The following is a 17429-nucleotide window of genomic DNA, read 5'->3' as shown; positions in this document are numbered from 1 at the left end:
CAGGACTAAGAGATACAGACCAGAGACAGCACAGAATCACACTGAAAAATAGCATCTTGAAACTGTTTCACCCTTGTTCTTCTGCTCTGCTTTCTCAGACACAACATACATCAGTGGAACATGGAATTGCAGTAATCACTTCACAGTGTAGACCTCTATCCCACTGCAATCAAGTTCTCTCTGCTTCCCCTATCTGCAGGGGCTCATTCTCTCTGTGAGGTGTTCTCTCTGCTTTCCCTATCTGCAGGGGCTCATTCTCTCTGTGAGGTGTTATCTCTGCTTCCCCTATCTGCAGGGGCTCATTCTCTCTGTGAGGTGTTCTCTCTGCTTCCCCTATCTGCAGGATCCAAATGCATTATTATGCTTCCATGTATCCAGTTCCCTGTTTTCTTTACTCCCCTCCCTCTTGTTCTCCTAAATAGTCGAATCCTCCAGGAATTAGTCACTCTCTCCAGCGCGGCAGACATTCCTAAATTAAATCAGGCCTTTTCCAGGGATGGCGAGAATCATTAGGGATTCAAAGTCAGGCAGCATCAACCCTTTCGTTTCCTCGGTTAATTTCATTAGCATAGTTTATGTAGATGTTTCAACCAGGAGACAAACAATGACTCTAGAATATTGCATGGAATGCATGGGATGGATGGATGAGTGGATGGATGGATGAGTAGATTGATGGATGGATTAGAGAAAGGAGAGTGAAAGCCTTGAAAAATCATGTTATGTATGACTTTCTTTATTTTCACAATCTACTGATCATCATGTGTTTTATGCTTTAGTTTGAGTTCACATCTGTCTAAATTAAAACATTTCTCACATTGATTAGTCAAGATAACCTGGTTAGTCACTTTGGACCTGGAGGAACAAATGGCACGTTTATCAGGCATCCTGTTTATATGATTCCTTATTAATCTAGGGTAGGGAACATTGATCAGAGATGAGGGAGAACTGGTGGCTTCATACTTGCACTCACTTCATCCCAGTCCATTATAGTAGTAATAAAAGTGCTATGCGCGAAGGAAAGGACTGTAAATTAGGAGTCCACATCTGCCTGCACTGCACCCGCTCCTTTCGTCTAAGTCCCAGCAACTCTGGAGGCTTAGCCAAGCTGGCTCTCTAAGGCTGTGGAGCCCCCACAAGCCACACACTCTGTCCTGTCTGATTCCAGACCAACAGCTCTCTACTGTAGCCTCTTTGCTTCACAAACCATTCATCTTCCCAGTGAAATGGTACGGAAGCATTTGGCCAGCTCAAAGCCTTTAGCTTGGAAAGAATTGCTTTCACGGTCCTAGGTCCCCTTAAGATAGGAAAATAGATTATTTATCTCAATGAGAGGTCCTGGTTAGAGTAAAGGTTAAATATAAAAGGTAATGTGTGTCCTAGAATTGGACAGAAGTGGCCATGGCTGCACTCCATTGCTAACTACTAACAGTATGTCTGGCAGTGTATGTTGTGTATGAGCCAAGGAAGGGGAGGAAAGACAGGACTGGAGGATTGACACAGTGGTGTCTGGGATCTCTCCAACTCCACTCGTGTCTCGTCTCCATCTGTCCCTGCCTCAAAGACATCAGGGGAGAAATCACTGGAGTGTTCCTTTTTCCTCTGGTCCCTTTGGCAGACAGACACACTTTGTGTATTCTCTCCCTGTTCTAAAAAACATACAACACATACCACCTTTGCCACCGGTGCTGAAAGAAATCCTAGGGGAAACACTTTACTGGCACCGACATTGCTGCCCTGTTCTGTTGCCATCCTTTCATCATGGAGTTCTTTGGTGGTTATACATGTCAGTTACAAATCTAAATGTTACAAGGAAAATATCAAAACTCTATATCCAGATAAATAAATAACATGTCACTGCACTGGCAAGCTGTGCTATGCAGGATACACATAAAAGGTCAATCCTGTGGCTCCTGGGAGGGAGAGCAACCGGTGCTGACTGGAGATAGCTGCCTAGCAGAGCTTTAGCTACTAGCAGAGCCTTAGCTACCAGCAGAGCCTTGGCTACCAGAAGAGCCTTGGCTACCAGCAGAGCCTTGGCTACCAGCAGAGCATTGGCTACCAGCAGAGCATTGGCTACCAGCAGAGCCTTGGCTACCAGCAGAGCCTTGGCTACCAGCAGAGCCTTGGCTACTAGCAGAGCCTTGGCTACTAGCAGAGCCTTAGCTACTATCAGAGCCTTAGCTACTAACAGAACCTTGGCTACTAGCAGAGCCTTAGCTACTATCAGAGCCTTAGCTACTAGCAGAACATTAGCTACTAGCAGAGCCTTGGCTACCAGCAGAGCCTTGGCTACTAGCAGAGCCTTAGCTACTAGCAGAACATTAGCTACTAGCAGAGCCTTAGCTACCAGCAGAGCCTTAGCTACTAGCAGAGCCTTGGCTACCGTAGCTCTACCAAGCATTCCCTCTCCTTTGATTTGAATAAAGATATCACATGTCCTTCTCCTGACAATCTCTCTCTCACATCTGCAGTAACTAGACACCCCTTATCTAGTTTATATGCTAATATAATAACATGTTTTATTCAATTGGCCTTTGTAGTGAAACATTATGAATAGTCATTATGAATAGTCTTAGCCTATCTCCGGGCCCTGTTACATGATTCTCACACAGGTGTGAGCTGTAGCTCTGTTTTATGAAGGCTTCAGGGTAATCTGTCTTGACTCTATGCAGCATTTAATTGTTGTACATGCAGAAAATGAATTCCATTAACAGGTTGCCCAAGCAAATGGATTGTCACAAATCATTTTTGCCCCCCAGAAGTGCATCGCATTTCAAACACTATATTAAGCTCCCAGTTTACAATATCATGGGAGACCACCTTGAGTTGCTGTGTTCAGTGGTTTGGGAAAGCCATTATGTTATTGTAAATTATTCCAATCCAAATCATATGACCAACTTCAGTGTTATGAACCTCAACATCATTTGCATTAAGATCTTAGTTGCGCCTCAAGTATTATGTCTGTGTCTGTGCAAAATATGTAATCCCTCAATTTTAATTGAAACCGTAAAGCTAAGGACAAATATTATAGAAACGACAAGGTGCAGCATAGTTCCTCAATACAGAGACCAACAGAGGTGAATTCAGTGTTGTGAAGATCAAGCCAAACCTTCTATAGAGAATAACAAGGTGGGCCAGAAGCAGGAAGTAACAGCAGTCTATCCATTTATTTTCTGCTGGATTCAGTCATGTTTGAGGCGTGCCATGCAGTCACACTGCTCTGTGTTTACCCTGGATTATAGGGACAGCTCCTTGCTGGCTACAGCCCTCCCTGCGGAATACACTGCCTTGCCAGTCAGACACACTCCTGCCAACCCCAGCCTTAGCCCCAGACATGACTCATTCACACACACTCATTGAAAAACATGCTCAGGCCTCTGGGGATGCCAGGCTAGGGTGGAGGGCACCAATCTGAGTCAAAATGCCATGCCATGCCACCATGTTTAATTCGACCTTAAGACCTCCACCAAGGGCTGTGCCTATGTTTTCAGCCTTCATTGGAGTACATTGGCACGGCATTCTGGTATAAACTCTGCAGTGTGTTATTATGTGTGATTCATTGGAGGGTAACCGTCTGTGACCATACATAAACATGATTTTAAATGATCACAGAAATATGTCTCCTTCTTTCCCTCTGTGCACTTTATGCACAGTGCGTATTGTGCTTTATATCTCAGGAATGTGTTCCATTTGCAGCAGCCTCTGAGGCTTGTGCTGGGCCCAGGCTGATAACGTGTGAGAGGATTGGAAACAGTCAACACCCTGTGACACCATCTTTCAGGCTGCAGGACAGACACAGTGCTCTCACACTGAGGCAACAATAGAGTTGTGTCCTTTCATCAGATGTGATGAAAACTGTGTCCCTTGTGGCCATGTCTGATCAGGCTGGACAAGACAGAGTATTAACACAGTATGGAGGCACAAGGACAGGACTGGATGTGATCTAGTTATAGCAAACCTACAGAGCATTGCTGTACATCTGTGTTCCCCAATCCTAGGTTTTAGGGTGGAATATGAGGGGTTTTGACAATTGAGAGAAAAATTACATATTTACCTGAATTATTTGATATGAATTGATAACCATTAATTTTTAACTAATAGTAAGACATTTCTGTCCTGCTAGTGTCTGTGTTTTTATGGTCTCTACTCTAGTTCCCTCTAGCTAATCTGAGCGTATGGTCACTAGAGATGGCTTGAGCTGACAAATGAGTTAAAGACTGTGTTTCATAGACAAGAATGTGTTTTACTAGAGATAGTTTAGGAGTAGAACAATCCCTAATTGTCTCAAAATCATCCTTGCATCTGGGAAACTAAGCCAGGGTGGGGTTAAGGCAGATACCGACAGGATGAACCCAGAGTGGCTTCTGGTGCCCAAATCTGCATGGGAGGGGTGGAACCAACCATGACTAAGCATTCTTAGTGTCAGCTATATAAAGAACTCTGCATTTGTGTAAAGGTTAGGTTACTCGGTCCAACACTCAAGGGTGTTGGGTGGACCAGCCTCCTTATTGCAATAATTAATTGATATTGAATAAAGATGATTGTTTGAAGAAATGACTAAATTTCACTTGATTAGAATATTCCACCACACAAAACCTTTACAAATCCATATAACCATAAAGACATCTTCATCCCTTCTAGAGCTTATGTCGATGCATTATGTGCAGTATATTGTCATGTCCCCACATCTGGGTCAGTCTGCACAATGCGACACTGCGGAAATGTCTCATGCCCCTCAAAATGGCAATCATTTAATCATGGGCTAAATCACAAAGCCTGACGGGATACCTTTGTCTTGGGGTCCGCAAATCCACGAGGACGAGTCATAGGGGGAGGGCGAAATTGTAAGCATTACACATGAATGAACTGGGAGGACGCCAGCCCCAACAGAACTTGACTTCCAAATGAATAAATGAAGGCAATTAGTAGATCTGTTTACAATGATGCAGAGACAGAAGTAGGTCATACATGTTGGAGATGGGGGGGCAGAGCGAGCCAGAGAGCCAGAGCTGGAGGCTGACACTGGTAGCTACAGTGAGGGGTAGAGGAATTAGGACATGAAAATGCCATCTTTAATAACGATGACTTTTAAATTAATGTCAGATTTAATCACGAGGGACCTGTGAGGTTTACGGTAAAATAAATGTTTTGTGATCACTCCTCTGTGTCTTATTTGTGTTCTCATTGGAGGGCCAGGCCCCGGGCTATGGATTCTGCTTTTATTGGTCTTCTTACTAACCCACATTCAGCCCTATAATGGCTATAATGACATATGGATGTTCATTTGAAACACACGATACTGTGATTATTGGACAGGCCTACAAGCAGTGAATTCGACCAGATTTAGTGACCATTTTCCTCTTCAAATCAATTCAGGTGTCACGACTTCCGCCGAGGTCGGCTCCTCTCCTTGTTCGTGCGGCTTTCGGCGGTCGACGTCACCAGCTTTCTAGCCATCGCCACTCCATTTTTCATTCTTCCATTTGTTTTGTCTTGTTCCCTGCACACCTGGTTTTCATTCCCTAATCACACTGCATGTATTTATTCCTCTGTTCCCCTCCATGTCTTAGTGTGAAATTGTTTGTTATGTGGTTATTGTGACGTGCCAGGCTGTTTCCATGTTTGTGCACGTTGTATGTTCATTTGGTACATTAGCTTTGGTGAGTGTATTTTCGCGCTATTTCCTTTTTCTGGAGGTTTTGACCCAGTTTGTTCACTCCAGCCTGAATAAAGTGTGCGCCTGTTCACAACACTCTGCTCTCCTGCACCTGACACCAGTACACACACCCTTGACATCAGGCTATTCCTCATTTTAGTTGATATAATCTTTTGTTGGATTGTTTGATGTTATGAGTAAAATAAGAATTCAATGTATTTTATATCAATTGTATTGTTTAGTGAACAATTCTCAGACTGCTAGCTTTAGAGACCAAGCATTAAAAACCATAAAACATCACTCAATCAATCCAAAAATATTACGGTTGTAAAAACCACAGGGTCGTGAACCAAGCTAGGGGAAAGGAATCTCTTCAAGCATATTGTCAAAACACAATCAGTGACCTCTGACAATGATTGGCATTATGCACAGCAGTAAAACTTAAATTGCTGCAACACTGCAGAATTCTGAGTCCTCATGGAAATATAGAGCTTCCCAGTCAGATTCACTCATCAATTCCCTTCCCTGGGCTCTGTCTTCAGTACATTTCACTGTGGATCTCTACTGACTAATGGTGACCTGAAACAGGCTCTTTGAATCAGCGAGTGCTCATGTTGCATGAATGATGAGAATCAAAGAGGAAAGTCAAAGTGACCTCCAGCATTCTGATGAAAACCTGTGCAGCCCAAGTGCAATACCAGGTCTTCTATAATTCAACATTCAGTGAAAGACAGAGCAAGTCTGTATGCTGCTAAATCACCCCCATCGGTAATGACATTTAAGGGACTTAAAAAAGAACAAGGGAAAGAGCAAGGCTACGAGTGCACTGTTGGCATGACAGCTGAGGGGACTAGGGAATAAGGCTAATGAAATACGAGCTCTCTTCCCCAGTGGGGTTTGGGCAGGGACAAGGAACATCTATAGAGTTCTGTTTGGATATGCTCTCTCACTGTTCCCGTAGATTACCAGCTAGTTACAACATTAGTCTATTCCTGCCTTGAGTGTATTTTTTTAAATACAGCTTACGACATCCTACATTTATTGTAACTGTCCCTGTAGATCAGCTATATTCATCTCAGTCAGTTACAGTATGACTGGGTGTGTAGTATGCTATACTGTGTAAGCTTTGATGGCATCAATCATTCAGGATAGAAAAGTCAAACATAGTAGTGAAAGATGTTGCTCTCTGAAATGATAGACAGTAGACTTCAATATACAAAGTGCACTTCCATGTACAATGGAAAGAACATATGAAGCGGCAAATTCGCACACACCCTTATATGGACACGCACACAAAGCCAACAACAACTGATTCAGAACAAGCCTGTATGTTTCCTCAGCTTCCCTCTACTGGCCCATATGGCTGTGTAGGGATCAGGATGCCAAGGTTGGAGGTAGCTGGCACAAAAAATTGCGATCAAAGAAATGACAACGCAAAGAGAGCATCTGCTACCTTCACTGCTGACAAATCACTGGGAGCCCAGAAAGAAACAGGAAAAAGAAGAGACAATACATGGTGTCTACTATTCACAACTTCACCCCTGGAGACTATAGTGCACCGGCAGCACCCATTCCTCATTTAATCCCCAGTGTAAATAAGATCAAGGAGGTGGGACACAGCCAGAGCCCTGCAAATAAAAGGATCTGCTCATACAGCTTAGCTTCTTCCATCCTGCCCCTAACTTTAACCTACATTGAAACTCTGCACTAATGCCCGAGTCAGTGGCACGGTACAGGGAATAAAAACATAGAGACTGACTAACTTACTGCACAAATCATGTTCCCCTAAATACTTAATTGCTTCCTCCTCACATTACATGTTTGACCCTGCCAAGTCCCCTCCTATAGAGTACTATATGTCTTTATCTCTGCTCTTATCTCTTAGTTCTCAACCCTGCTCATCTATTCAATGTCCCGTCATTACCTCATAGGTCTCTAGAAGAACAAGCATTTAGCTACACTCACATTAACATCTGCTAACCATGTGTAAGTGACGGATAACATTGGATTTGATTTCTCTCACCAATGAATCTGTGGCTCTCGCCTATTGTCTAAAAAGCTCAACCATTTACACTAGCACAATGCCATCTCACAAAGTGCCAGGGATTGCAAATCAACATGGAAGTAGCCTGTAGGAGAACATCCAGTACAACAGCACTGTGACAGCAGCATTTACATTGAAAATAGAGATAACAATCTGGAGGCGCTGTGCCATATTGCATGCAGTGTACTGCCAATGGTACCACCTGGCAAGTGAGCTCACTGTATGCCTCCACCTGTATCTCTCCTCTGACACTTTCCACTAAACGCTCTACACTTTGAATAGACATGTACAGTCTTTTTACCTCTATGCTGGCTTTCAGACACCACTAAATAATCAGGTACTTGATGGAGGACGGAGGAGAGAAGAAAACAGCTACAGGCCATGTTTGTTCATTTGGGGGATTGTATTTATCTTTCTCACTCTCATATTCTCACTCTTTCTTTCTCTGTCTGTCTTTGTGACGATCCCTCTTTCACATACGCAAAAGTATGTACACTCGCTCATTCATACAGTACATACATATGTACATACATACATACACACTAGCCAACATGAGGGCCCTCCTCCCCTTCCTCCTCAGGCTATAGCATCTGAGCTGTCGTGTTTCATCAGTTTCTCCGTGGGCAACGGGAGGGGTCTCCAGCTCTGGGTAGTGAGCTGATGTGCAGTCACACACCGTGTAATTGTCTTACAAACACTAATTTGCCTGACTTACCACTGCAAATAGAGTGCAGGGCATTGCCGCTGACCCACATTGCTCCTGATGATGTTTGGATCACACAACAACCATATTTAATATCAACATTTGATCAGGCTAGTACTCCACACTAAAATAACATAATGTGAGTTTATCTATAATCATTTTAAAAAGGTTGAATCATGACACCTCGGTAAAGAACACACTAGCCAGTGTTGCAATGTTAAATCAAAAAATATGAAGAGATCTCATGACTGATGAGAGGCAATGAAAACAGGGTCAGTAGATTAGAGAAAGTTATGCTGCAGGAAATAGCCCTCTTTTTACCATTGCAAAGAATGATATGGAGATACAGTAATAGAAGCAATCCAGAGTCACCTCTAAAGGAAAACGCAATCTCATTATATGACAGTAGGCCTACAGTAATAAAAAATGAACTAAAATAAAGACCTATTTAAATTCTAAAATTAGCAGGCAACTGATAAAGCTACTAACCTGGCATTAGCGAGCCAACAGAGAGAAGTCAATCTCTCTCTCTCTGTGAGAAGCTTTACTGCTCTGGTGGGACCATCTGAATAAATGCCAGTCCAACTGGCCAGTGAGATAAGCATGAGCGTAGAGAGCACAGAGAGCACACCAAGAGCCCTGGGTTCATTTGGTTTGCATGACTAGGAAAGGCTAAAAGGCAACAAATCCAATCCTCCTTCCAAACACACAGACAGAACAAAGATGAGATGAGCTTGGTCAATAGCATTGTGAAGTTTGCACTGCAGCTGCTGTTTAGGCTTAAAGGAGCAGTTCACTATTTTACAACATGATCTTAGATGGTTCCTCACCCTGAAAGTAGTCTATGAGCCAAGAAAAACTGTAATCCATTGTTCAGTTTTCTTTAAACAGCCACTACATATTTCAGCTAACCTGAGCCACCACAAGCTAATAATGAATGGAAGTGATGGGGGCATGTGAGTATGTTTAAAAAAAAAAAAAGTCCACATCACCTGATATCAATTCAAATCAACTCCATATTTGGTTTGATATTACTTAAAGGTGATTTTGCCACTTTAAAAAAACATGATCACATGCCCCCATCCGTTTCATTATGACTACTACGGTTGTGTCAATCATGTTATATACTTTTTAAATGTTTTTATTTAACCAGGCAAATCAGTTAAGAACAATTTCTTATTTACAATGACGGCCTACCCTGGCCAAACCCTCCCCTAACTCAGATAACGCTGGGCCCTATGGGACTCCCGGTCATGGCCGGTTGTGATACAGCGATGCCTCTAGCGCTGCGATTCCGTGCCTTACAGGCTGACTACACCGCTCGCGTCGCATGTGCGAGCGTTGCAAAATATATTTTGAAATCTATGTTATTCAATTATTGCACCATTATTGCATTGCTTGAGCACGCCAACGAGCATCTGCGTTGCCACGGGCTAAAATAGAAAACAGTTTTAATTCTGACGCAGATCACGTTACTGTCACGCCCTGGCCTTAGTATTCTGTGTTTTCTTTATTATGTTGGTTAGGCCAGGGTGTGACATGGGTGATTTATGTGTCTTGTTTTGTCTAGGGGTTTTGTAGTCTATGGGGTTGTGTTCAGTTGAGTGTTCTAGGTAAGTCTATGGTTGCCTGGAGTGGTTCTCAATCAGAGGCAGGTGTTTATCGTTGTCTCTGATTGGGAACTATATTTAGGCAGCCATATTCTTTAGGTATTTTGTGGGTGATTGTTCCTGTCTCTGTGTTTTGCACCAGTTAGGACTGTTTCGGTTTTTCCACGTTTTCTTATTTTGTATAGTGTTCACGTTTTCATCTTTCATTAAAGATGTTTAGAAATAACCACGCTGCATTTTGGTCCGCCTCTCCTTCCCAGGAAGAAAGCCGTTACAGAATCACCCACCAAAACAGGATCAAGCAGCGTGGTGACAGGCAACAGCAACAGCGGCCAAAGACACAGGACTCTTGGACATGGGAGGAAATCCTCGACGGGAGAGGACCCTGGGCTAAGCCAGGGGAGTGTAGCCGCCCCAAGGTGCTGCAGGAGAAGCGGCAGCAGGAGCAGCGCAAAGAGGATTGGATATGGGAGGACGAATTGGACGGTAACGGACCCTGGGCACAGCCAGGAGAATATCGCCGCCCAAAGAAGAGCTGGAGGCAGCGAAGGCGGAGAGGCGCTGGTATGAGGAGGCAGCAAGGTGGAGAGGCGCTGGTATGAGGAGGCAGCACAGCGGCGTGGATGGAAGCCCGAGAGTCAGCCCCAAAAACGTATTGGGGGGTGGCACACAGGGAGTATGGCGAAGCCAGGTAGGAGACCTGCGCCAACTTCCTGTGCTTACCGGGGGGGCGAGAGAGACCGGGCAGGCACCGTGTTATGCTGTGGAGCGCACGGTGTCCCCAGTGCGGGTGCATAGCCCGGTGCGGTACATACCAGCTCCTCGTATCGGCCGGGCTAGAGTGGGCATCGAGCCAGGTGCCATGAAGCCGGCTCTACGCATCTGGTCTCCAGTGCGTCTCCTTGGGCCGGCGTACATGGCACCAGCCTTGCGCATGGTGTCCCCGGTTCGCCTGCACAGCCCAGTGCGGGTTATTCCACCTCGCCGCACTGGCAGGGCGACCGGGAGCATTCAACCAGGTAAGGTTGGGCAGGCTCGGTGCTCAAGAGCTCCAGTGCGCCTGCACGGTCCGGTCTATCCAGTACCACCTCCACGCATTAGCCCTCCGGTGGCAGCTCCCCGCACTCGCCCTGAGGTGCGTGTCCTCGGCCCAGTACCACCAGTGCCGGCACCACGCACCAGGCCTACAGTGTGCCTCGCCTGTCCAGCGTTGCCAGAGCCTTCCTCTCCAGCGCAGTCAGAGTCTCCTGTCTGTCAAGAGGCGCCAGAGCTCCTCTGTCCAGCGCTGCCAGAGCCTTCCTCCTCTCCAGCGTTGCCCGAGCTGCCCGTCTGTCCAGAGCTGCTAGAGTCTCCCGTCTGACCAGAGCTGCTAGAGTCTCCCGTCTGTCATGAGCCGCCAGAGTCTCCCGTCTGTCATGAGCCGCCAGAGTCTCCCATCTGTCATGAGCCGCCAGTCTCCCGTCTGTCATGAGTCGCCAGAGTCTCCCGTCTGTCATGAGCAGCCAGAGTCTCCCGTCTGTCATGAGCCGCCAGAGTCTCCCGTCTGTCATGAGCCGCCAGAGTCTCCCGTCTGTCATGAGCCGCCAGAGTCTCCCGTCTGTCATGAGTCGCCAGAGTCTCCCGTCTGTCATGAGTCGCCAGAGTCTCCTGTCTGTCATGAGCCGCCAGAGTCTCCCGTCTGTCATGAGCTGCCAGAGTCTCCCGTCTGTCATGAGCCGCCAGAGTCTCCCGTCTGTCATGAGCCGCCAGAGTCTCCCGTCTGTCATGAGCCGCCAGAGTCTCCCGTCAGCCAGGATCCGCCAGAGCCGCCATTCAGCCAGGATCCGCCAGAGCCGCCATTCAGCCAGGATCCGCCAGAGCCGCCATTCATCCAGGATCTGCCAGAGCCGTCAACCTGCCTGAGCTATCTCTTAGTCTTGAGCTACCTCTCAGTACTGAACTACCTATCAGTCCTGAGCTACCTATCAGTCTTGAGCTACCCCTCAGTCTTGAGATACCCCTCAGTCCCGAGCTACCCCTCAGTCCCGATCTACCTCAGTCCCGAGCTGCCCGTCTGTCCAGAGCTGCTAGAGTCTCCCGTCTGACCAGAGCTGCTAGAGTCTCCCGTCTGTCATGAGCCGCCAGAGTCTCCCGTCTGTCATGAGCCGCCAGAGTCTCCCATCTGTCATGAGCCGCCAGTCTCCCGTCTGTCATGAGTCGCCAGAGTCTCCCGTCTGTCATGAGCCGCCAGAGTCTCCCGTCTGTCATGAGCCGCCAGAGTCTCCCGTCTGTCATGAGCCGCCAGAGTCTCCCGTCTGTCATGAGCCGCCAGAGTCTCCCGTCTGTCATGAGCCGCCAGAGTCTCCCGTCTGTCATGAGCCGCCAGAGTCTCCCGTCTGTCATGAGCCGCCAGAGTCTCCCGTCTGTCATGAGCCGCCAGAGTCACCCGTCTGTCAAGAGGCACCAGAGCTCCTCTGTCCAGCGCTGCCAGAGCCTTCCTCCTCTCCAGCGTTGCCTGAGCTGCCCGTCTGTCCAGAGCTGCTAGAGTCTCCCGTCTGACCAGAGCTGCTAGAGTCTCCCGTCTGTCATGAGCCGCCAGAGTCTCCCGTCTGTCATGAGCCGCCAGAGTCTCCCGTCTGTCATGAGTCGCCAGAGTCTCCCGTCTGTCATGAGTCGCCAGAGTCTCCTGTCTGTCATGAGCCGCCAGAGTCTCCCGTCTGTCATGAGCTGCCAGAGTCTCCCGTCTGTCATGAGCCGCCAGAGTCTCCCGTCTGTCATGAGCCGCCAGAGTCACCCGTCTGTCAAGAGGCACCAGAGCTCCTCTGTCCAGCGCTGCCAGAGCCTTCCTCCTCTCCAGCATTGCCTGAGCTGCCCGTCTGTCCAGAGCTGCTAGAGTCTCCCGTCTGACCAGAGCTGCTAGAGTCTCCTGTCTGTCATGAGCCGCCAGAGTCTCCCGTCTGTCATGAGCCGCCAGAGTCTCCCGTCTGTCATGAGCCGCCAGAGTCTCCCGTCTGTCATGAGTCGCCAGAGTCTCCCGTCTGTCATGAGTCGCCAGAGTCTCCTGTCTGTCATGAGCCGCCAGAGTCTCCCGTCTGTCATGAGCTGCCAGAGTCTCCCGTCTGTCATGAGCCGCCAGAGTCTCCCGTCTGTCATGAGCCGCCAGAGTCTCCCGTCTGTCATGAGCCGCCAGAGTCTCCCGTCAGCCAGGATCCGCCAGAGCCGCCATTCAGCCAGGATCCGCCAGAGCCGCCATTCAGCCAGGATCCGCCAGAGCCGCCATTCATCCAGGATCTGCCAGAGCCGTCAACCTGCCTGAGCTATCTCTTAGTCTTGAGCTACCTCTCAGTACTGAACTACCTATCAGTCCTGAGCTACCTATCAGTCTTGAGCTACCCCTCAGTCTTGAGATACCCCTCAGTCCCGAGCTACCCCTCAGTCCCGATCTACCTTAGTCCCGAGCTGTCCCTCAGTCCGGAGCTTCCCCTCAGTCCAGTGGGGCCCTTTGTTAAGGTTACTAGGCCAAGGTCGGTGGCGAGGGTCGCCACTCAAGGGACGCTAAGTAAGCGGACTAAGACTGTGTTGGAGTGGGGTCCACGTCCCGCGCCAGAGCCGCCACCGTGGACAGACGCCCACCCAGACCCTCCCTATGGGTTTAGGTGAGTCCGCACCTTTGGGGGGGGGGGTACTGTCACACCCTGGCCTTAGTATTCTGTGTTTTCTTTATTATGTCGGTTAGGCCAGGGTGTGACATGGGTGATTTATGTGTCTTGTTTTGTCTAGGGGTTTTGTAGTCTATATGGTTGTGTTCAGTTGAGTGTTCTAGATAAGTCTATGGTTGCCTGGAGTGGTTCTCAATCAGAGGCAGGTGTTTATCGTTGTCTCTGATTGGGAACCATGTTTAGGCAGCCATATTCTTTAGGTATTTTGTGGGTATTTGTTCCTGTCTCTGTGTTTTGCACCTGTTAGGACTGTTTCGGTTTTTCCACGTTTTCTTATTTTGTATAGTGTTCACGTTTTCATCTTTCATTAAAGATGTTTAGAAATAACCACGCTGCATTTTGGTCCGCCTCTCCTTCCCAGGAAGAAAGCCGTTACAGTTGCAAGTCCTGCCTCTCCCATCTCCTCATTGGTTATACCCATGTGGGTGATTGAAAGACGAACGAGGTCAGTGGCGGTAATGCACCTAATTTATGAAAGTTGCCAATCGCAATATAGATGACTAGAAAGGATTCGGTTGACTGTTTTATGTGGGGATTAATTGTCGGAGTAGAGGGCCTTATGAATTTCATGTAAAATAACAACTCAATGTTTATATCCCAGGACAAATTAGCTAGCAACAGCAAGCTAGCTAAATTGGACAAATTAGCTAGCAACAGCAAGCTAGCTAAATAGGACAAATTAGCTAGCAACAGCAAGCTAGCTAAATAGGACAAATTAGCTAGCAAGTGCAAGCTAGCTAGCTAATTTGCCATAAATGTTTAATGCTTTTCGACCTGTCCCCAAATTAATGTAATTGGTTCAGAATTTGTTTTTATATTTTAAGCTGCATGTCATGATCGCGTTTGGTGTGGAGGGACAAAATAAATGTATGCACAATGGTGCACGCTCGCAGCTGGTTTGGGTTCTGTTTTAGACTGCTGCGCCACTTGGGAGCCCGATGGGCGAGGCTATTGTAACAAGTTATATGCCAGCACTGTAGGCTCACTGCCTCTGCCCAGAGGCCTGTTAAAATTTCATGGCAACGGCCGTTAGAGCTCACCTCGCCACATATGAGCCCTGGTTAAAGTCCCTGTTGCAGCTTTCAGTTTCTTCTGCTAGATTGGTGGCTGCGTTGGGATCACATCCAGCTCACGTCTAGTTATGTGATCTAGTGGTGGGAAGCATTCTGTTTTTCCACATTGTGTTGGGTATATCTAGTGAACAATGGATAAGCAACAATGGGCATGACGGATAGAAGTAGTCACTACAGGTGTGATCAAGCCTTACATCAAAGTTGCCTGAAGCTGAATGGAAAGTGCTATGCCCTTACCAGTTATTCAGAAGAAAATCCTCTGTGACTGTCTATTTTAAATAAGTTAACTTACCAGTGTGGACCCAAAACAAACACATTCTACACATTTACATACGACCTGTTTAAAGTGTTATTACAACCATGGTGTTCTTTTGTTACTGAAGCTTAAATAAAATAACCTGACAATGATCCACATCACATGGGTAGACAAATTATATGTGTGTTATGCAGCAAAAAAACAACTATCCTTTTTTAGGATGTAAACCAGTAATATGAATAACTTTTGATCCATCCTGTTCTGATCTAATTAGATGGATGTAGGATTTTCTACAGCCTAGAATCGAGGCCTTTCCCAGTCATGAAGGACGAAGTTAGGCCCCTCTTGGTTCTCATTGGCGAAGACTGAACTCAAGTTAAGGGTTATACGTCAGACTCTCCTATACCACTTTGCCCAACATATTATACCCCATAGGTTGTAAATAAACCCGTTTTATACTGATACAATTTGCATTATTACTATAGGGCTGTGAAACCCATAGCAGAATGGCTTCAGACTGAGCCTTTCTCACTGGAAATTGCTGCTGGCATTTAACATAGCATAGGGTTAGGGTATTTCATTCATTTCATACTCTCCTATACCACTATTCCCGACATCTATGAAAAATAATGAATTCAAAAGTCAAGAGTTGTCTATAACATGAGTACAAACAGAGTGTGTGTAAGTGTTTGTGTGCATGTGTGTATTATGGTGTGCATTATAATTTCCCATCATAAAAATGTATCCCCATTCCCCAATCAAATACCTTAATCGATACCACAAAATTGAAATCTGGCAACCCTCATAAAATTCGACATAGCCTTGTATTAAATGCATTAGGAAAGAAATGTTGTAATGTACACAAAAAAGTGGAGCCTTGTATTAAATGCATTTGTGTAATGTAGGCCCCACGAAATATGAAATGTGTTAGGAAGATAATCATGTAGGTTGCCTATACAAAGAAAAGGCATTTCTGACTACAAGTGCACCAGTATCCCGAAGTATTAAGTGAAAGCAAGCATAGAAAACAGTATTGGCATTAATAAATATTTAACGCTACTATTATATTATAATTATTTTGGTGACAACCTGGTTGATGAGGATGCATTTTGATGTATGCCCATTTGAGCATGATTAGGATGATGAGAATGATGATGATAGGTCTCATGAAAGGGTCTTCAGGTTGTGTGTGCCTATTGCTGCTGCTGCCTAAGCCCAGAATCCCTGACAGTTGTCAATCATAAGTAACGTGCCTGCCTCAAAAAGACAGAGGTGATGCCTCTATAGAGAAATATGTCCACGATTTTGCATCACCACAAAATAGCGATTCAGTAGGAAATGTATCACAATATGAGATACTCCAGATAGTCAGATAGAATACGCTATCTCTATATAAAGAACTCATGAGTACTAGATGCCTTGGTACCCCATCAGCTGCTTGCTGAGTGTGAGAACGAGATGATATCACAGTAAATGCAATTCAATTTAACCTGACTTCTACGGAATGGTTACCATTGTCTACATCCTGAAAGATGCTGAAAGAATATACCTGTATGCAAATACATATGGAAAGAATATACATGTATGTAAATCCCTTCAAACTATAAGAATGTAGCTAATTTATTTTGGACGCGCGGGTATATAATTTCACTGCGTCCTGAGCGCGCGAAGTAATAACCCAACTTTTCCATTTCATCCTCTCATGAGCTGCAGTTATCAATGTTAGTATGGTACTCACCTTGAAATGTAAAAAGGCTCAGTCATGATGTGTCTGGTGTGCTAAATGAATAAAGAACCTGCTGAATGTAGTGTCCTTCCTTTGGTGTTGGAAAATGTCCCACAATGGCACCGTCAGCGCGCTATGTCCATATGCCGACAACAAAAAAACATTCAGGATGCGATTATCATTCTCATTTATCAGGCTGGAACAGTTATCTGATCTCTCATTTTATTAATGGAAATTTAGCCCTACGTGTGTTCTAAACTCGCATCCCTAATTCAACATCAATCATTTTCTCGTTGCCACATTTCAAAAGACTCGTTCACGTTTCAATTCGGTGTGTCAATGCCGGTGGTAGGCTTCAAGATAGGACTCTCATCAGTTCACTTGCACCTCACGTACAGTGTGCTGTTCAAACCCAACCTTCCTCGCGTCATCCTTTGGAAAGGGCTCAATGTCTTTTTTTTTAACTGACAGTGAACGTTAGTTGGCTTCATCTTTAAAATATGAGGAATTGGTGCCTATAGGGAATTTCAGACTGCTGTTAGGGGACCATTTTAATGAAGAATGTGTCGTTTTTTTTATGATTGTGTTTTTATTTTCATATAGTGTTGTTTACAATAACGTATGTTGTAATGTGTATATGGATGTGTAGTTGAATGTGCATAT

At 45.9% G+C, this 17429-nt stretch overlaps 1 protein-coding gene across 2 annotated transcripts in view; it reads right to left on the bottom strand.

The window, feature by feature from the left end:
• Positions 1-17162, bottom strand: part of LOC110494461 (plexin-A2) — a 66758-nt gene extending 49596 nt beyond the window's left edge. For both annotated transcript variants that reach the window (XR_005037057.1, XM_036950522.1), the window contains exon 1: positions 16779-17162. The gene's annotated coding sequence lies outside the window, so the exon portion shown is untranslated. The remainder of the gene's footprint in view (positions 1-16778) is intronic.
• Between the last annotated feature and the right edge of the window lie 267 nt (positions 17163-17429).

This window comes from Oncorhynchus mykiss, chromosome 17 (genome assembly GCF_013265735.2).
Source record: "Oncorhynchus mykiss isolate Arlee chromosome 17, USDA_OmykA_1.1, whole genome shotgun sequence".
Taxonomy (NCBI): Eukaryota; Metazoa; Chordata; class Actinopteri; order Salmoniformes; family Salmonidae; genus Oncorhynchus; species Oncorhynchus mykiss.
The sequence above is the reverse complement of the archived record's forward strand: the minus strand, read 5'-3'. Positions and strand labels throughout refer to the sequence as shown.